The sequence below is a fragment of the Nomascus leucogenys genome, chromosome 5 (assembly GCF_006542625.1).
Source record: "Nomascus leucogenys isolate Asia chromosome 5, Asia_NLE_v1, whole genome shotgun sequence".
Taxonomy (NCBI): Eukaryota; Metazoa; Chordata; class Mammalia; order Primates; family Hylobatidae; genus Nomascus; species Nomascus leucogenys.
The window spans coordinates 20,507,729-20,529,838 of record NC_044385.1 but is presented as its reverse complement, the minus strand read 5'-3'; the positions used below and the strand labels follow the sequence as shown (position 1 = coordinate 20,529,838).

General features: G+C 42.4%; 1 pseudogene; it reads right to left on the bottom strand.

Moving 5' to 3' along the window:
• Positions 1 to 633: 633 nt before the first annotated feature.
• On the bottom strand, positions 634 to 20,262 carry LOC100596366 (annotated as a pseudogene).
• Positions 20,263 to 22,110: the final 1,848 nt, after the last annotated feature.

Here is a 22,110-nt window from a genome sequence, read left to right as displayed (position 1 = left end):
TATACCATTTTCATTCATTCATTCATCTAACAGCTTTTTAACTAGACTTTCCTTTTATCTGCTAATTTTCACTCCCCTTCAACCTCACTTTAAGAAGAACCTCGTTGCCAATTCCTAAGACTTTAAGGAGTTCTTCAGTGTAAGGTGGGCTGTTCTCAGCTTCCCAACCACTGCTATACAATTTGACACCCTCAGGTCTTCTAATTCAGTTATCACTTGTCCGAGGGCTTTCCGCCATCCAAAATTTTGTTTTTGCTTTCTCCTCTCTTCTTTGTCCATGTGGTTTATGTTTTTTTTGTGTTTCAAAATCCGTTTAATTACTCTTTAGAATAACTTGAGAATAAGAGTTAATGCATGCATTTTACCTGCATCTTTAACTAAAATTTCTAGTATCAATCTCTAATAATAAGAGATGGCTTTAACCTGATTTTATAAAATCAATACAAATAGTGTAAAATTACTGTGCCAACATCATAGAAAACCATAAACAGTTAACTTAGACAGATACATGCATACATGAAGCTATGAATGATACACAATGTGGCTCTGGTTTTCATTTTAGACAAGCATGATGGACAGAAATCTCTCTCTTGGTCCTTCTTGATCCTTCCATTGCCATTGGTTCATTGTCATCTACTGATCTTTTTCTGTCACACACATTGCCCCATATCCCACACCTTCCTCTATCAGTAAGTCCTCTTCCTGGTATTAAGAATTTTATATAGGCATACTTCAGAGATATTGCAGGTTCAGTTCCAGACTACTGCAATGAGGCTAATATCGCAATAAAGTGAGTCATATGAATGTTTTTGTTCCCCAGTGCATATAAAAGTTATGTTTATACTATACTGTAGTCTATTAAGTGTGCAATAGCATTATGTCTAAAAACTGTACATACTTTAAAAACACTTTATTGCTAAAAAATGTTAATGATAGGCTGGGTGCGGTGGCTCATGCCTGTAATCCCAGCACTTTGGGAGGCTGAGGCAGGCAGATCACGAGGTCAGGAGATTGAGACCATCCTAACACGGTGAAAGCCCATCTGTGCTAAAAATACAAAAAATTAGCCGGATGTGGTGGCATGCACCTGTAGTCCCAGCTACTTGGAGGCCAAGGGAGGGGAATCGCTTGAACCTGGGAGGCGGAGGTTGCAGTGAGCTGAGATTGCGCCACTGCACTCCAGCCTGGGTGACAGAGTGAGACTCTGTCTCAAAAAAAAAAAAAAAAAAAAAAAATTGCTAATGATAATCAAGTCTTCAACAAGTTATAATCTTGCTGGTGAAGGGTCTTGACATTGACAGCTGCTGATTGATCAAGGTGGTTGTTGCTGGGGGTTAGTATGTATATTCGTTGGGGTTCTTCAAAGAGATAGAACCAATAGGGTAGATAGATAAGTAGATGAGAGGGGATTTATTAGGAAGATTGACTCACGTGATTATGGACACTAAGAAGTCCCACAACAGGCAGACTACAAGCTGGAGACTCTGAGATGCTGGTAGCATGGCTCAGTCCAAGTCTAAAGACCTCAGAACCAGGGAAGCGGGTGGTGTAACTCTCAGTGTGAAGTCAGAGGCCTGAGAACAGGGGAAGCCATTGGTTTTAGTCCTGGAGTCCAAAGACTGCAGAGCCTGAAGTTGTTGTCCAAGGATAGGAGAGGAAGAGTGTATTCCAGCTCCAACATACAGCACAACATAACTGCCTTTTTGTTTTGTTTTCTCCAGGCCCCTGGAAGATTGGATGGTGCCTGCCTATACGAAGGGCAGATATTCCCCTCCTCGTCCACTTAGGCTCACATGCCAATCTCCTCTAGAAACACCCTTGCAGACACACCCCAAAATAACACTTTTAGAGGTTTGTATGTTTCCTTAATCTAGTCAAGTTGACACTTGCAATTAACCATCATCACAGGGTGGCTGTGACCATTTCTTTTTTTTTTTTTTTTTTTTTTTTTACCAGTTCAGAATTCATCTTTATCTTCTACCTGCCTCATCAGTGGAAGTTTAAAGTCATGATTTTTTTAGACATTTATACTTGTGTACATAGACAAATAAACTCATATAGGATGACAACTGATTTTTTTAAAGTCCAGGTAGAGAAAGAAGCAATCATTTTGAACTAAAATCTTTCTACGTTTTTTTAATTACTATTCAATTTGCTATTGTTTAGCAAAAAGCAAAGTTTCCATAGTGTTCATCTCAAATCTTACTGCTTTACAACTTTAAAGTTAAAAATAAAAATTAAAATAAAATTAAAAAAATAAAATTAAAAATAAAAAAATGAAGCAGTCAATCCAGTGATTAATTTGACATAGCTTTCACTGGGAAAGGGCAGCTGGGGGTGGGGATGGGGGCATTGGCAAAGAGACCAATAGACAAAAAGATAACTTAAACAATTAAACATACAATGGTTTTATTTTTAAAAGAGAGAGAGAGAGAAGTGTTACTTTCAACAATTGGAAAAAAGCACTGAAAGCCCATGGGTCAAGCCATAGACGAAACCATGTTCTATCTTAAGTAGGTTCTTTTCCTCCCTCTCTTTTCTTCTTTTCTTTTTCTTTCTTTTCTTTGTTTCCTTCTCTCCTCCTCTCCTCCTTTCCTCCTCTTCTCTCCTTTTCTTAAAAGCTCTCCCCAAACCATCATCGCTTTTAAACCTCCCCAGATGCCTTCATCCCCAGATTTCTTGGGTGGGGGCTTGTAGATGTTTTCTTTTCCTGCGGGCTTTCTGGTTCCTCATCTTCCTTGGGAGAAGGAGTCTTTTCCTTTGATAGCTTTGAAGCTGTGGGGCGACCCACATTCCCTTTGCCTTTCACTGGACTTGGCGTCACTGTAGCCTTTAGCCTGGGTTTGAACATTTTCTTTTCTTTTCTCTCAGGTTTGGACTTCTTAACCATCTTTTTGTTTTTCTTTTTTGAATTGCCATAGTCACTATCATCATCATCTTCCATCAGGAAATCTTCATTGCTGCTGGAATTCTCCTGGAAGGGTGCCTCATCCTCTTCTTGTTCTTCCTCATGCCCACATCTTCCATGAGCTCTGTTTGGAAGCTGCTTTAGATGCTGCCTGCTGTGCTGGCATACATTTTTATGATCTTCGTTCTCATCTTCATTATCCTCTGCTGAGTGAAAATCATCCTTCTTGGTCTTCAGATCTTTTTCTTCTGAGTCCTCACTATCTTCCTGTGAATTCTTTCCAGATTGCCTTATTTTTAGCTTCTAGGGGAGATGATCAAATTTTCTTAGTGGTAGGGCCCGAATCTCTTCCATAATCTTCATCTGCATCATCAGATTCCTGAAACTGTGAGTAATCAACAAACCTTCCTATTTCTGAAGAGTCACGACATGTTCTCTGTTGAAACAAGATGGAGTTGAGAAGCCAAAGACCAGGACACCCCCAACCCCGTGCACTTGGCGGCCATCCCCCACTCCTAACTTCAGCTGAACCCTGAGCTGCTGGCTTCTCAAACTCTGCTGCTCTTTGGTTTAGAGGAGCCCCCCACTCCCCCTTCTCTTCAAAATGCAACCATTTCTTAAAGTAAGACAATGAAGTTTGCTGCATCGATTGACTCTTCTTTTCATGAAAGATTTCTCTGTAGCATGCAAAGTTATTTGACGGCATTTTACTCACAGTAGAACTTCTTTCAAAATTGAAGTCAATCTCTCAAACCCTGCTGCTGCTTTAACAACTAAGTTTACGTAATATTTTAAATCTTTTGTTGTCATTTCAATAATATTCACAGTCTTCATCAGGAGTAGTTTCCATCTCAAGAAACCACTTTCTTTGCTCATCCATAAGAGGCAACTCCTCATCCATTAAACTTTTATCATGAGATTGCAGCAATTCAGTCACATCTTCAGGCTCCACTGCTAATTCTAGTTCTCTTACACTTTCTACCACATCTGCAGTGACTTCCTCCACTGAAGTCTTAAAGTCCTCAAAGTCATCTATGAGGGTTGGAATCAACTTCTTCCAAACTCCTGTTAACATGGATATGTTCTTCCATGAATCACAAATGTTCTCAATGGCATCTAGAATGGTGAATCCTTTCCAGAAGGTTTTCAACTGACTGTGCCCAGATCTATCAAAGAAATCACTATCTATGGTCACTATAGCCTCACAAAATGTATTTATTGGCTGGGCACAATGGCTCATGCCTGTAATCCCAGCACTTTGGGAGGCTGAGGTGGGTGGATCACCTGAGGTCAGGAGTTCGAGACCAGCCTGGCCAACATGGTGAAACCCTGTCTCTACTAAAAATACAAAAATGAATCGGGCATGGTGGTGGGTACCTGTAATCCCAGCTACTCAGGAGACTGAGGCAGGAGGATTGCTTGAACCCGGGAGGCGGAGGTTGCCGTGAGCCAAGATCGTGCCATTGTACTCCAGCCTGGGCAACAAGAGCAAAACTCCATCTCAAAAAAAAAAAAAAATGTATTTTTTAAACAATAAGACTTGAAAGCCGAAATTACACCTTGATGCATAAGCTGCAGGATGGATGTTGTGTTTGCATGAAAACATTAATCTCCCGTATAGCTCCATCAGAGTTCTTGGATGACCAGGTGCGTTATCAATGAGCAGGTAAATTTTGAAAGGAATCTTTTTTTCTGCGCAGTAGTTCTCAATGGTGGGCTTAAACTATTCAGTAAACCATGCTGTAAAGAGATGTTCTATCATCCCGGCTCTGCTGTTCCATTTGTAGAGCACAGGCAGAGTAGATTTCACTAATTCTTCAGGGCCCTGGAACTTGCAGAATGGCAAATGAGCATTGGCTTCAACTTAAAGTCACTAGCTGCATTAGCCCCTAGAAAAACAATCAGACTGTCCTTTGAAGCTTTGAAGCCAGGCATTGACTTCTCTCTAGCTACGAAAGTTCTAGATGGCATTATCTTCCAATAGAAAAGGTTTCATCTGTGTAGAAAATCTGTTGTTCATTAAGCATCTCAGCTAGATCTTCTGTGTCACTTGCTGCAGCTTCTCCATCAGTACTTGCTGCTTCACCTGGCACTTTCATGTTATTAAGACAGTTTTTTCCTTAAACCTGATGAACCAACCTCTGCTAGCTTCAAACATTTTTCTGTAGCTTCCTCACCTCTCTCAGCCTTCAGAGAATTGAAGTGCATTAGGGCGTTGCTCTGGATTGGGTTTTGGCCTAAGGAAATGTTATGGCTGGTTTGATCTACCCAGACCACTAAAACTTTCTCTATTTCAGCAACAAGACTGTTTCATTTTCTTATTCATGTGTCCCATGGAGAGGTGCTTTTAATTTCCTTCAAGAACTTTTCCTTTGCATTCACAACTTTCCTAACTGTTGGGAACAAGGGGACTAGCTTTCAGCCTATCTCAGCTTTCAACATGCCTTCCTTACTAAGCATAATCATTGCTAGTTTTTTATTTAAAGTGAGAGATGTGCCTGCAATCCCAGCACTTTGGGAAGCTGAGGCAGGCAGATTGCTTGAGCCCAGGAGTTCGAGACCAACCTGGGCAACATGGCAAAACCCTGTCTCTACCAAAAAATACAAATATTAGCCAGGCATGGTGGTGCTTGCCTGTAATCCCAGCTACTCAGGAGGCTGAGGTGGGAGGATTTCTTAAGCCCTGGAGGCAGAGGTTGCAGTGAGCTGAGATGGCACCACTGCACTCCAGCCTAGGTGACAGAGCAAGGCCCTGGCTCAAAAAATAAATTAAAAAGTGAGCAGGGAGTGTTGACTCACGCTTGTAATCCCAGCACTTTGGGAGGCCGAGGCAGGTGGATCATCTGAGGTCAGGAGTTCGAGACCAGCCTGGCCAACGTGGTGAAACCTCGTCTCTACTAAAAATACAAAAATTAGGTGGGTGTGGTGGCTCATGCCTGTAATCCCAGCTACTCAGGATGCTGAGGCAGGAGAATCACTTGAACCGGGAGGCGGAAGTTGCATGGAGCCAAGATGGCGCCACTGCACTTCAGCCTGGGCAACAGAGTGAGGCTCCGTATCAAAAGAAATTAAATAAATAAATAAAGTGAGAGATGTGCAACTCTTTTACTTGAACACTTAAGAGGCCACTGTAGGGTTATTAATTGACCTAATTTTAATATTGTTGTATCTCAGGGAATAGGGAGGACCCTGAGGAGGGGGAGAGAAAAGGGGGAACAGCCAGTCAGTGGGAGGAGCCGGTTAGTGGAGCAATCAGAACACACATATTTATTGATCAAGTTCACCTTCTTATATGGGTGCTGCCCATGACTCCCCAAAACAATTACAACAGTAACATCAAAGATCACTGATCACAGATCAGTATAACAGAAATAACAATGATGAAAAAGTTTGAAATATTGTGAGAATTACTGAAATGTGTCACAGAGATCATGAAATGAGCACATGCTGTTAGAAAAATGTCAAAGATAGGCTGGGACATGGTGGCTCACACCTGTCACCCCAGCACTTTGGGAGGCCAAGAGGATCACTTGAGCCCAGGAGTTCAAGACAGTCTGAGCAACATAGTGAGAGCCTCATTTCTTAAAAAAAAAAAAAAAAAAAAAAAAAAGTTAAACCAGGTACGTCTTTAATTGCAGAGCATTCCCAATCACTCAGCCCACCACTGCTCCTTTAAGAAGGCTCTTTGTGATGTTCTGTGATTCTAGCTCTGCACATTCCCAGTTTCCTCTTGAATGATTCTACCTTCCACTGAAACATAGCAAGATCGCTTAAGATCCTATAAAAATGACTTTGGCATGGCCCTTTGCCTGGGAACGGCTTTTTCAGTTGCTGCTGCTGCTGTGTAATATGTTAGGTTACACGGACTATCTGTTTTTTGTTAAAGAGAATGACTTCCAAGTTCAGTAGGTGCTTCTTGAAAACATATTTCCCCGTGATGCAATAATAATTGATTCTGTTATTTCCATAGTTCCCCGTGATGCAATAATAATTGGTTCTATTATTTCCTAATTCTTGTTCTTATGTATGTGACATATGACATGTAACTGAGACACAGTTCCTATATTTATTGTTTGTTCCGCAATCTTTTCACAGATGGGATTAGGTTGAACATTACCCTGTTCTATCTGAATTATATGCAATATGCTATAAATTTGAATAATCCACAGTAAGATGATTTGAAGCTTAACTCTGCCCCAGCAGGTGATAATTATTTTATTAGAGCATTCTGTATCTAGTCACTCTGCATAGTGTTGACTCTTGGTTTGAAGTCACATCTCATGCCTGTGGTTCAGCATGCATCTTTGGGCCTCAATGTCTTAGAAAAACTTAGCTTAGTGGACTGGATTTACAGACCTGGGGAGGACATGGAAATTTCAAGTTTCTCATCCAGAATCTTCTTCCAACTTGCTGTGTGGCCTTCCACACGTCATTTCATACTCGCTCGATCATTTCTTCATTTCAGCATGGAAACAGAGCCCATTAGCTTCTCAAGGGCATTGTAAGAAAGGGGAGAGCAGTGGTCAAAACGGAAACAAACTGAAAAATATCAAGATCCCCTCAATAGTTCTGACCTCTAGTGAAAAAAGGAACAAGGCGGTACCGGAAAACCCAGTATGTACATAGCCAAAACCAAAGACTTGTTGTTGTTATAAAGAAAAGGGAACGATGTCTGATTTTAACATTCACATATTCCAAACCACAGTCTTCCAGGTCTCTCTCCCACAGCCAAGGCTGATGGTAGCAGCCAGGTCTACAGGAAAGTTTCCAGAAAGCAGATTTTGGCAAAGGTTGCCTTTAAACCTGCAGAGAATACAATTCCAGTTTTTGGGGTTTTTTTCTTAAGCACATTTTCATTCCTTTTTGCCACAGAATTTCATGGACTATGTTTATCTTTCTTTTTCAGGTCATAGTATATAGACTTTTCACAGTCAGACATGAGGAGCAGACATATTTCTTGAGTGTTTTTTCTTTCTTTCCTTACGAAATTCTTTCAACTTGGAGGTGAAGCCAAATTCTAAGATTATATTTTCAGAGAATCATTTCTCTTATGTGATCATTACTTCAGAGAAAGAAGGAGATATTAAAGTCCACTCTCTGACTGCTTTGAGAAGAGGCTCACATATGCCAAGTGAAAGGAATAATTATTGATTTTAATTATATTCCCTGGACAAATGGCCCCTGTGGCCCAGAGTCCTGGCACCCAGAGATGGCAGTGAGCCCTGGGTCTGTTTAGGATAGTTTAGTAAAAAAAAAGAAAAAAAAAAAAACCACTGCAAGTGCACTGGTTTTAGAGGAATGTCCAAGAAAATTGCCCTCCTTCTCCTCAGAACATGTCATTACAGAAAAATAGAAGTCCCTGCATTCCAATCTGATTTTCATTTAACTCTGCAAGCCTGTAAATTTTGCCATGAGGTAAGGGGCTGATTCAGAGCTCCAGAATCTTTTTGGTGCCACAGACACTGTTTCAAAATGGATATGCTTTTAGGTTTCTTAGTGTTACTCTGCTAGGGTCATGGAATAAATGGGGCTCTGTGTGAGGAGAACTCCCAGTCCTGGTAAACAAGAACTGGGATGCCTGGTGGTCAAAGTAGCTGCCTTGCGTTTTAAAGGTTAGGAGTTCAAATCTTGTGGGTTTGAGCTTGGGTTAAAGTATGCACGTATCTAGGTTGAAGAAGCAATAACGTTGCACAGTGGAATCTGGCTTACCCATATCTAATTTCTGGCTACAATTAATTAAATACATACTTCCTATGGAATTCTTTACCTTATAGATCGTGGACAAAGGGTCCACATTCCAGGGGGCACAGGAAAGCTTTACTTTCCAAGCTTCCTGGGCTGTACAGTGTATATAGACTTGAATTCTACCACATTGGCATGCGGTTCATATTTGTCACATTCCTTAAATTCTGATAGACCTATAGCCCCAGGCCTCCTTTCTCCTCTTAATTTTCTTTTCTCCTGATTTTCCAGAGAGAGAATAATTTACAGGTTTTTTTTTTTTTTTTTTTTTAAACAGAGTCTTGCTCTGTCATCCAGGCTGGAGTGCAGGGGCGCCATCTTGGTTCACTGCAACCTCCGCCTCCCTGTTTCAAGCTATTCTCCTGCCGCAGCCTCCCAAGTAGCTGGGATTACAGGCATGTCCACCTAATTTTTGTATTTTTAGTAGAGACAGGGTTTCACCATGTTGGCCAGGCTGGTCTTCAACTCCTGGCCTCAAGTGATATGCCCACCTCGGCCTCCCAAAGTACTAGGATTATAGACATGAGCCACTGTGCTCAGCCTCATTGGCAGTTTTAAAGACATGTTTTTTGCACAGATGACCCATTGGAAATAGGCCCCATTGATAGGAAATATAAACTGTATTAGGGCCTGTAATTGTAGTGGTCTAATCTTTGTAATGCTTTGTTTTTCTATAGCATTTCAACGTTTATGAAACATGTATATGATCTCTTTTTACCCTTAGTGTCTTTGAGGAAGGTAAATATTGTTCCCATTTTGTGGATAAGAAAAATGAGAACCAGAGCGATTAAGGGCTTGTTCAAAAGTACTCAACCAGTTAATGTCAGAGCTGGTACTTGAACTCAGGCCTCTACAACTCTAAATGTTTTCAATGATAGTAGAATTGCCTGTAATGGCAAAACATTGTAGAATCATATTGATGTTTCAGATTGTGTTGCCAGTCGTACTTCATTGAGCTATGCTTGGTAATGCCACTGCCATCTTGGAAAGAAAATAGATACTGAAGTTCTCCATAGATGCTGAACACTCAGAAAGTGCCAATAGTTGCATCGATTTGATTATATCTGCTACCTCATTCCCTCTGAAACACCTGCAAATAAAGGAAAATAACTAACCCATTGTGCCCCCATCTAAGAATGCCTGAAATCAGAAATATCCCAGCATTGTGACCTGAAGTTGCTTCAGCAGGAAGTTCTGTTTTTTAAATTAGGACTCTAGCCATTTCTTTTTCCAGTAGCTCTTATTGCCAGTGGGGCTTTAAGCAAATAGTTCCCAGGAAAGCTGTCTATACCTACATGAGATGAAGACAATAATGATACCTGCTTCCTGTCTACCTGGCAAGTGTGTTGGGAAAAGCAACAAGATAATGTCTGTCATGTGCTTTGAATGCCTAGAAAGAAAGATAGGGTTTATGAGCAAGGGTGTAATTATATTGAGTCAGCCATGATATCATCGTCTATATTATAGATATGTGGTTGTTGCCTAAGACACTGCTGAATATAATTTGGCTCTCATATTTGATGTTTTAAGGACATGATGATGTTACAATAATTCAGCAGAAGAGCCTACGTTGGGAAAGGAAAGGTATCCTTTTCTTTTAAAAATTCCTGTATGACTGAAATTTATTTTAGGCTATCTTCTCCAGCTGGTCCTGCAATTAGGACAGCCTCCAGTGTTCACAAAGCACTCCTTCCATTTCTTCATCAGTCAAGTGATTCCTCCTCTAGCTGGTCCAGGATTTATGGCAGGAGGGTGACCTGGAGAAGGGAGAAAATGTGTCCAACTCTACCGAGGGACCACTACAATTTAAAAGCCCAAATAGAGGATTTCTATGACCATGCTTCTAGAAAACCTATGCCTGTCAGGCCAGTTCCCATAGAGCAATGTCCTGTCCCACACCTAACAGGGCCAGAGCAGATGACTTGCCCCCAACCACCATTTGAATTTGTTTAAAAGAATAGTTCTAGGCCAGGAGCGGTGGCTCATGTCTGTAACTCCAGCACTTTGGGAGGCCGAGGCAGGTGGATCACCCGAGGTCAGGAGTTCGAGACCAGCCTGGCCAGCATGGTGAAACCCCGTCTCTACTAAAAATTCAAAAATTAGCTGGGCATGGTGGTGGGCACCTGTAATCCCAGCTACTCAGGAGGCTGAGGCAGGGGAATCACTTGGACCCGGGATGGGGAGGTTGCGATGAGCCAAGATCACACCACTGCACTCCAGCCTGGATGACAGAGCGAGACTCCATCTCAAAACAAAAACAAAAATAAAAACCAAAACCAACCAAACAAAAAATAATTCTAAAACCACAGCTCATAACCATTCAAGCACCTTTTGGAATGCCAGGCACTGCCTAGGGCACTAGAGATATAGATGTTAAAACATTATTCCTGGGCCAGGCGCTGTAGTTCATTCCTGTAATCCCAGCAGTTTGGGAGGCCAAGGCAAGAGGATCTCTTGAACCCAGGAGTTCAAGACCAGCCTGGGCAACATAGGGAGACCCTGTCTCTACAAAAAAATAAAAAATTAGCTGGGCGTGGTGGTGTGTGCCTGTAGTCCCAGCTACTTGGGTAGTAGGGCTGAGGTGGGAGGATTGTTTGAGCCCGGGAGGTCAAGGCTGGAGTAAGCCATGTTCATGCCACTGCACTCCAGCCTGGGCGACAGAACTAGACCCCATCTCAGAAAACAAACAAACAAACAAACAAACAACCCAACAACAATAAAAACCTTATTCCTTAGGGAAATGGCTGTCCAAGGAGGAGACACTTGGAAAGGACCAGCATCCAGTAAAGTGCCTGGGACACAGTAGGACCAGAAGCACACTCACTGAATGAATGGCTAATAATGTATTACAAGGTGATGAGGACCATAATAACGAAAGCACAAGGTGCCATGGGAGCATGTTAGAGGCCACCTAACTAAGAGTGGTAAGAGGAGGAAGGAGAGTGCACGGAAGACCATGGGCAACGGCTTCACATAGGAATGGGTGGGCAAGCCCTCGGTTTATGATGACAACAGCATAGAGTGTCAGGCTTTTTATTCTATTCTAGTTCACTTAAAAAGCAAACAAGCAAACAAACAACATGCCAGTCACAGCCCACTAAAGGTTTCAAGCCACAGTGTGAAAGTTCTATATTATTAGAAAGGATTTTCTCTTCTTCACACCTGTCAGCCTAGGAGCCAAGGACTAGACAACAGAATCAAAATGTTTGCTTGGGAGTTCTTAAATATCAGCCACTGAGCACAATCATTTCCACCCCATCTTAACATTATTTTTTTCAGTCATGAGCAACCATGGGTATTAGTTTCCTATGGCTGCTGTAAAACATTGCCATAAATGTGGAAACCTAAAACAAATATATTCTTTCATGGTTCTGGGGGCCAGAAGCCTGAAGTCAGTTTCACGGAGCTGAAATCAAGGTCCCGGCAGGGCTGAGCCCCTCCCAAGGCTCTAGGGGAGAATTCGCTCTTTTCCTTTTCTCCCAGCTTCTGGTGGCTGCCCCTTTCTTCGGCTTGTGGCCACATCACTCCAGTCTCTGAGTCCCTGGCCACGTTGCCTTCTACTCTTCTGTCTGTGTTGAATCTTCCTCTTCCTCCCTCTTATTTAGGGCTCACCGGCAATCCCTCTGTCGAAAGATGTATAATTTAATCACACCTACAACTTTCTTTTTTTGCCCTATAACATTCACAGGTTCCAGTGATTAGGAGGTAAACATCTTTACAAGTTGAGGGGGCGTTATTCAGTCTGCCACAACATCTCTGTCTGAATCACCGAGTCTCCAGTACAAACCTGTTGAATATCTCAGTTGAGTTTCTCTTTGCTTTCATTCAAGAAGGCAGAATAACTCCTCTCCTCTTTCTTTAGGGGAGAAGAAAATGGGCGAGAGGATGGGAGGTAACTTTTGCTGAGCCCCTACATTTGCATGCACTCTTCATAGCAAGATTGTGTGTAGCTATTATCACCATTTTCCAGCTGACAAAGGCGAGGCTCAGTGGGGCCGAGTGACTCGCCCAGGTTCTCCCAGGGAATACGTAGAAGAGTCAGAATTTGAATATGGATCTGTCTGATTTCAAAACCCATGTCCTTTCTGTTATACCAACATTCCTCAAATTTCAGAAACACATTAGCACCTCATAAAGGAAAAAAAAAATATATCTACAAGCCTCAATTTGAGAAAAAAACTAATTTAAGGAACTAAGTTTTATTCTATAAAAACATAAATTTTACCTATTTAGTTCTTTATTTTTTATGAGACAGGGTCTTGCTCTGTCACCCAGGTTGGAGTGCAGTGGCACCATCATAGCTCACTGCAGCCTCGAACTCCTGGGCTCAAGCAATCCTCCAGCCTCAGCCTCCTGAGTAGCTGGGACTGCAGGGAGCACACCACCATGCCCAGCTAATTTTTTAAAACAAATTCTTGTAGAGACAGGGTCTCACTGTGTTGCCCAGGCTGGTCTCAAACTCCTGGGATCAAGGAATCCTCCCACCTCAGCCTCCCAAAGTGCTGGGATTTGTAGGCATGAGCCGCCACACCTGGCCTGAAATATACATTTTAAAATGCTCAAGTTGTCCCCAAATCCCAGTGACTGATACACCTGTGTGAGAAATGCTGTAAGACACTACAGTCCCCCTCATTTCTGAGGACTCTATTTTCAAGGATCTTTTTTTTTTTTTTTTGGAGACAGGGTCTCGCTTTGTCACCCAGGCTGGAGCACAGTGGCATGGTCATGGCTCCATGTAGGCTCAAACTTCTGGTCTCAAGCAATCCTCTCTACTCCGCCTCCCAAAGCACTGGGATTACTGGCATCAGCCGCCGTGCCCGGCCTCAAGGCTCTTAAAACTAAGACCCAGGATGGCCACATTTCAACCATGTTGCACCACTGCTTAGGAAATGCTTTCAGTGAAACAAAGCATTTGCCACAAATAAGACTTTAACACCAGCAATCTGTTAATATTATAGATGTAAGTTAAATATTTCCACCACAGAGATGCTTCATCAACTTCAGTCAGATTAAAGTAATGGACGTGGCATTTTCTGACCTTAATCTGAATGAAAGTTTAGCTGGATGTCCCATGCAAGCCTTGTAGGTGAAAAATGTTACCCTTGTTCTGGCATACTCTAACCACCTGTAATAACATTGAAGCCTAATGCTTATTGAGCAGTTACTTGGTTACACTTATTATGTGCTAAGCACTTTACATGAATTAATGTATTTAACATTCATGAAAACTTTATGAGGCAGGTCATATCTTTATTGCCCTTTCCAAATGATAAACAGAGGCACAGAAGGGTTAGGTAATTTCTCCAAAGTCCTACTGCTAGTAAGAGGTGTAGAGCTAAGATTAAAGACAGTCATCGGGTTATAGACACCATCTTTTTTTTTTTTTTTTTTTTAAAGAAGGGTCTCACTTTGTTGCCTGGGCTAGATTTGAACTCCCAGGCTCAAGCAATCCTCCCACCTCAGCCTCCCAAGTAGCTTGGACTATAGGCGTGCAGCACTGTGCCCAGCCAGCCACCATGTTTTAATATAACTGACAACAAAGATGTTCATTCTGTGTGCAGACTCATCTCTTGGGCCCAGGCCTGAGACCTCAAGTGTCGCACAGAGCTCCAGCCCTGTCTGCCCCCAACCTCCCTGGCCTATAGCAGTTTTGCTATATCAGCCTCTTTCGTGAGGTCTTATGCTTCCCTTTCACTGTCTATTCACCCTGGGACACAGAAAACGTGAAATGCACTACCCCTATATTGGATACTAGAAATTCCAGTCTACTTCCTACCTCCTGTTCCAATCAACAGCCTCTACCGTGAAGAGAAAAATGGGATATCCCCCCCACCACGCCTCTCTGTCTTCACTCTATTCCCTCAGTCTACCTTTTTGTGACCTTTTTCCTTCAAAGATTTCCCTGGAAAAATGCTGGGGTTACAGGAGAGACACCACGTGGTTTGTCTCAAATTTCCTAGGAATGGATAGGCTTCCAATTTCAAGAGATCCTTCGAGTCCTTAATCATTTCTTCCTTCATCATGACTCAGATATTCTTGCACACTGATCATTAAACTTTGTCTGTGTCAGTGAAATTTGGTTCTAGTTGAGATTCAGTTCCAGGTGACTGAGTACTTGCACATAGCTGCACTCTGTAAGCTGTAGTACATTCTCATGTTCCTAAAGATTTGCTCTTCTCCTTCTAGCGTGTGTTCCCAGGAAGAATACGATCCACTGTGTAAGAATGCATTCTACAATGCATTCTACCAAAGCCTTGTGCTTGGTTTGTTATCTTGGTTGCATTTCTGGGAGGCATATTCCTGATCCTCGTCCAACTGAAGAATCTAAGTACTCAAGCTTGGAAACCCCTTCTCTAAGAATATACAGTAGTCCCCCACTTATCTGAAAGGGATACATTCCAAGACTGCCAGTGGATGCCTGAAGCCACAGATAGAACCAAGCATCACATATACTATGTTTTTTTGATCTGATCATCAAGATGGCTAAATGATTTTGTGCAGATAAAAAGGTAGGATTCGCATCCTGGGCAGGAATGGAGTAGGACAGCTTGAGATTTCATCATGTTACTCAGAATAGCACAAAATTTAAAACTTATGAATTGTTCACTTCTAGAGTTTTCCATTTAATCTTTTTGGGTTTTTCATTTGTTTGTTTGTTGAGACAGGGTCTTGCTCTGTTGCCCAGGCTGGAGTGCAGTGGTGTGATCATGGGTCACTATAGCCTTGAACTCCCAGGCTCAAGTGTTTCTCTTGCCTCAGCCTCCTGAGTAGCTGAGACTACAGGCATGCACCACCACAACTGGCTATTTTTAACTTTTATTTGTAGAGACAGGGTCTCACTATATTGCCTAGGCTGGTCTTGAACTCCTGAGCTCACGCAATGCTCCTGCCTCTACCTCTCAAAGTGCTGGGATTATAGGTGTGAGGCACCATGTCCTGCCATTGAATATTTTTTGGACTGCAGTTGACCAGAGGTAACTGTAACTGTGGAAAGCAAAACCGTCAATAAGGGGGGACTATGGTATAGACAGTCCTCAAAAGGCCCCAGTCAATGATGAAAGCTGTGCAGATGTCCTGACAACCACGAAGCAACTCACTGTAGAAAATTATAATAATATAAAGATTACATAAGGTCAACTTGGTGGGGTTCTCAAATTATACCTCACTTACTCTGAGGTGAGCAGATCCATATTAGTTCTACTGTTCTTTTTTGTTTAAGAAGGAGTCTCACTCTGTTGCCCAGGCTGGAATGCAGGGGCGTGATCTCAGTTCACTGCAACCTCCACTGTGAAACCTCTGGGTTCAAGTGATTCTCCTGTTTCAGCCTCCCAAGTAGCTGGGATTACAGTCACCCACCACCATGCCTGGCTAATTTTTTTGTATTTTTTAGTAGAGATGGGGTTTCACCATATTGGCCAGGCTGGTCTTGAACTCCTGACCTCAAGTTATCCACCCACCTTGGCCTCCCAAAGTGCTAGGATTACAGGCATGAGCCACTGCACCTGGCCTCTCATTTCTTAATCATTGATTTCCAGTTCTACCTGAAAGACTCCAAACTCTGAAGTAGTTAACCCCACCAGTTTTCTCCTCCATAGTCCAGATTAGGGTCTGTGTCTGGCGTCTAAGAATCCCACAGCAGCCACAGCCACCCTGACTCTCTCCTTGGATTTCATCTTTTAGTCTCTGGACTCAGCCCCAACATTTGGACATTTGCAAGCAGAAAAATATGTTCCCGAATAAGGAAGTCAATAAAAAAATCCGTGTTTACATTTTTCACTCCTTTCTCATTCCCTGCACTTATAGGGCCCTTCTCTAAGATAATGTCAATCTATTTAATCTGCTTCCTTAAACTGTAAAGTTCTTCAGGGAAAAAAACAATCCGTCAAGTGCTCTGTTTCCCCTTCACTTCCCCTGGTCAGGGTCCATCAGACAATCCATGTGGCTGACAGAGCGAGTGAGAAACCCCGGCCCTTCCAGCCAGGTGGGCATACTTCCTCTGCCCCCAGGTTCCTTAAAAAATGGTCATTCTTATTTTGTTATTTAGTGTGGTTTTTATCCAGAGAGGTCAGTTCTTCCAAGGGGCAGACTTTCAACCAACTGATCAAGAAATCTGGCAGAACCTTTCCCATCTCAGGATTCCCGGTAGAAAGAAAACCATGCTGCATGTGGCTCTGGGAGAGGAGATCACTTCTGAGAATGGTTGGCTGCTTTTTCCCCTGCCCCTCTGAGATCCTAGGAGCCCCTTTACAGAATCCCTGAATGTTATGCTTATTGGTCATTCTCGCTACCCAGCCTTTAAACATTCTTTCCCTTTGGAAAGAAGCATCCAAAAGAAGGGAGGCAGGACTCCATTTCCTACTTCAAAAGCCAAAGAGGGCAGAGAGTTTCTCTCTTTGCCCCAGCAGCTAGGGAACCAGCATATTACCCTGAGTTCAGCTGATCAGTGGCCCCAGTAGGACAGGAAGCCTGTGGGGAGGCAGAAGGTTTTGGCGGTGGCTGTGCTGGAGTTGAGTGTCCAGCAGCACAGCAATGAGTGTTCAGGGGTGCCAGAGCCCAGCAGCATGATGACAAGTGCTCAGCACTGACAACACCAATGACAGCATGCCAAGCAGACTATCTTTGTGCCTTGCCACCTTGATTTTTTTTTTTTTAAACAGTCTCGCTTTGTCACCCAGGCTGGAGTGCAGTGGTGTGATCACAGCTCACTACAGCCTCGACCTGGGGCTTAAACGATCCTCCTGCCTCAGCCACCTAAGTAGCTGGGACTACAGGCATGAGCCATCATGCCTGGCGAATTTTTAATTTTTTTTTTTTAATTGATGAGGACTCTCTATTTTGCCAGGCTGGTCTTCAACTCCTGAGCTCAAATGATCCTCCTGCCTTGGCCTCCCACAGTGCTAGGTCATGAGGCCTCCCTAGATTTTCATCCAATTTCATCACCTGGTTCTCCAGCCTTGCACTGATTCTTTGAACCATATGATACATTTCCAATAAATCCACTTTCCTACTGAGATTTTCATTGGTGGCAACCAAGAATTCTGTCTGATAGACCATCTGTTTCTTCTTGAACACACAATCCAGGAACAACTGAGTTTGGTGGACTTGATGAGGCCATTTCCTGCACTCTTACTGATCCTCCCACTATGTGCTAATTGCTTTACTTTTTCCTAAAACTGAAGAAGCTGTGTGTGCTCCAGAAACAGCCATGCAGGACCTCAGTAGATGTGTGCCATAGAACCACAAGCAAGCTCAGATAAATGACTAGGAAGCGGGAGGATGCATCTGATGGCTTCTCTGCATGAAGACCAAATGAAAGGAACCTTGTACATGGACTCTTTTTAAAAATTAAAATTTATTTTGTTTCTTGCATCTAATATAGAAATAATTCATGTTCATTGTGGAAGATCCGTGGGAAACAAAAATAGAAAGAAAAAAAGACTCACCTGTCATCTCCCAAACACCAATAGACACAATTGAAATGATGATGTGTTTCTAATGTTTTTTTCTAAAAAGATCTTTTCATAGCTATGTTCATCTGAAAATTCTGAAAAGAGCAGCAACATTTCCAGTACATTATTGATATGCACACACGTACAGTATATACACATTGTATTAGACTCTTCTGGCATTGCTATAAAGAAATACCTGAGATTGAGTAATTTATAAAGAAAAGAAGGTTTAATTAGCCACAATTCTGCGGGCTGTAAAGGAAGCGTGATGTTGGCATCTGCTCAACTTCTGGAGAGGCTTCGGGAAACTTACAATCATGGCAGAAGGTGAAGAGGAAGCAGGCAGTTCACATGGCCAGAGCAGGAGCAAGAGAAAGAGCGGGGAGGTGCTACACACCTTTAAATGACAAGATCTCATAAAGAAATCACTCACTATTGCAAGGACAGTACCAAGGGAATGGTACTAAATCATTCATGAGAAATCTGCCCCCGTGATTTAAACACTTCCCACCAGGTCCACCTCCCACATAGGGAATTACAACTGAACATGAGATTTGGGTGGGGACACAGATCCAAACCATATCACATATAAAGTATGTACATAGGAAAATATAATGGGAATGTTTATCATATGTTATATATATTCCTTCACTCATATAAATATTATTCCTTCATTCATATAAATATTATGAATATAAATTATAAATGTAAATTATAATTATAGGCTGGGCACGGTTGCTCATGCCTGTAATCCCAGCATTTTGGGAGGCTGAGGCAGGCAGATCACTTGAGGTCAGGAGTTTGAGACCAGCCTGGTCAGCATGGTGAAATCTTGTCTCTACTAAAAACACAAAAAAATTAGCTGGGTGTGGTGGCAGGAAACTGTAGTCCCAGCTACTCAGCAGGCTGAGGCAGGAGGATTGCCTGAACCCCAGAGGTGGAGGTTGCAGTGAGCAGAGATCCTGCCAGTGCACTCCAGCCTGGGTGACAGAGCAAGACTCCATCTCAAAAAAATAAATAAATAAATAAATAAACAAATAAAATTATAATTATACAATTATATTTATATTATATTATATTAAATACATAATATAATTATATTATGTATTTAATATAATATAAATATAAATGATAAATATTTATATAAATATTTATATTATCACTATAAATATATTTATATTTATGTTACATAACATTACATCCTATAATATAGATTCCTATAATATATAACATATATATTATAAATATTCATATTATATACTATAAATACATATATTTATCCCCAGTACTAAATATAAGACAGTGAACTCTATTTTTCAGCAGGAAGCATTTCTCAAAGTGTCACATAGAACACTTATTCCTCCATTTGTTAATATCTGCTATATACATAATATAAAAAGATATTTTCTTGATCAGATAAGTTTGGGAAATGCTGAGCTAAAGTCAAATATGTTTCTTTATTGCATGAATTTTCAGAGCTTTTAACACAGCAGAATGCAAACATGCATTTCCCAACCCCTGTGTGACTGCAGGACTCCCTTTTAAAGCACATTTGTCAGGATTACTGTTCTAGGGAGCACTGACCCAGAAAGCTTAGAACTTCCTATCATGTTCCTTCTTCTTCCACCCTGAAGAAACAGCTCAGAGTTGGTGGGAGGAAAAGAAGAATGTATTTCAGACACATAAAAGCAAAATCTGGAAAAGAAATAACAGAATGGGACCTTGCAAGTGATTTTCCTTTGCGGATATGTGTTTATCTGTAAGGACATGTTTGAGGGTATGAGGTTCATAGACAAATGCCACAATTCGCACCCGAGAGAACTGAGGATAGAGCCATGCTGAATTCTAAGGGGGCAATCTTGTCTTGAAAAATGTTGCTGCATAAGTGGGTCTACCCCTGCTTAAGTAAAATATCCAATTAATTTACCAGAACGCCGCATTGTCCGACTACAGGCAATTAATTTAATGTTACTCAATATCATTTTATTATTTGCCTCCCAAAAAAGACAGTTCTATATAACACATTTTCTAAATGATGCAAAGGATAAATGAGAAAATAAGGTAACTCAAGAGGCATCGTTGAAGATGATGAGCATGTTCTTACCGGAACACAGCTTTGGTTGACACAGGAAATCTCCATAAGAAATCTCGTTTTTGCCCCATGACTTTCCCAACTGACCTAAAGTCTGGTCAGTCTCCAAGTAGAGTCTGCGCAGAATCTGAATTCAGCCACAGATTAAGAATGAAAACATGGCCTCTCCCATTAAACCAACAAGTGTGAATGCCAAACTGCAATTTGACATATACAGAAATTGAGGGAAACAGGAAGTAAAAAAAGAAACCTGAAATGGGTGATGTCTCCTAACGAACACCTTATTCACTGCCAGCTCTGCAAACTTGCTTTGTGGCAAAACCCATCTACGAGACTCCACAACTCCTGACCCTGGTAGCTGTCATTTTTGGGATACGCTAAGTGTCTAGGAAAGTCTGGGAAATACCAGAGTTCAAAAGCACCTTCTTTCTTTGAAGGAGCCTAAAGGATATTCCAGGGCAACTTTCTGATTTTTTGGTTGAAATTTTCTTCATGCTTCTGTTTGGTGAGCTGCTCAGCTGGCTCCCATGCCTGAGCTGCACAGTGCCAGCTCCCGCTGACGCTTGAGAGGGAAATGGAACCTGAGATTGTCAAAGCTGGAGGGGACTTGAATGATCATCTCCTCTAGCCCAACCTCCTCTGTTTACAGATCTGAAGGCAGGGAGCCTGAAACCCACCCAGCATCCTGAGAGTAAATGTGCTTTCCTCCCTTCTTCTATTTCTGTGCGATTTTCCCATGGCATCCGGCCAGAGCATCTACACCAGCAATGTCTAGAGGATTTATGAGGCCAAGCGATCCTTTGGGTTTCTACGCAGACCTAAACAGGAAACCCACACAAGGAAATGCCCTTTCTGTTTGCAGGCCAAATTCCCAGGATGCCTTCGCCAGAGTGCCCTGGCTGGAACAAAACAAAGGCCTGGCACAATAAATGCCCTTAGATCCAAAGGCAGAGGTGCCCTCCCCACCTCTCTTCACTTCTCCCCATCCCCTCCCTAGTCCAGGAGGCCCTCTATTAGTTTGATGAGAACAAAACTTCCTTCTCTCAGAACTCAGCTTCACTTAATCCACTGGTTGAGATGCTGGAGGGGGTCCCCCCGGATCTCCAGGTGGATTTCAGGGTGTTACTTCTCCTTACCTGTGCAAAGTCAACCTGGGCAAGTCCTCCAGGTTAATTAACCAGACACCCTACTCACACACCTCTTATTCTTTCTCCATGTTTAGCCCCTAGAAGATGCCTTAGAGATGAAAAAAAATACATGCATTTCCTAATCAAGAGGCAGCCAGATGCAGCCAGAGTCCCTCTGAGCCCTGACTGCACAGTGTGACAATCACTCAACCCAACACAGCTCTCTTGCCTTTGCTGCAACCTCAACACCTTGCGTCCTGCCAAATCTCCTCTTCCCATTTCACCAGTCCATCTACACTGGTGTCTAGTCATTCCAGCCCACCATGGCATTTAAAAATCTTTCCAGCTCTCTGTGGAAGATCTGAGACTTAAGAAAGAGACTGTTGCTCAGGGCTGGACAGGAAGGAAGTATGCATTCCTGGCTCCCAGAACAGAACAGCGATGTGGGTGACCCTTCGCCCCCTCCCCAAGGCGTCCCCTTGGGCCAACACAAAAATAGAATTCTATCCTCCTTGGATCGTCTCCACCTCCCTCAGGAAAGAAGACACAGGCTTCTAGTGAGTCAACAGTATTATCGGGGCTTGCCTGTCTTTCAGGAATGACCAGATGTTGGGAAGAGGATAATGTGTCATTTCCTTTAACAAATAGTCTAGGCATCTGTGCATTTCCTTTTGAGCCAGCTCTTCAGGAGACTGTGCCGCAGTGACAGGGAAGGACGAATCACCCTGGCTTCTACTCTCATAGGTACTGGGGGGCTCCTCGAACCCTTTGGATTCCAGCCCTCCATTAAGA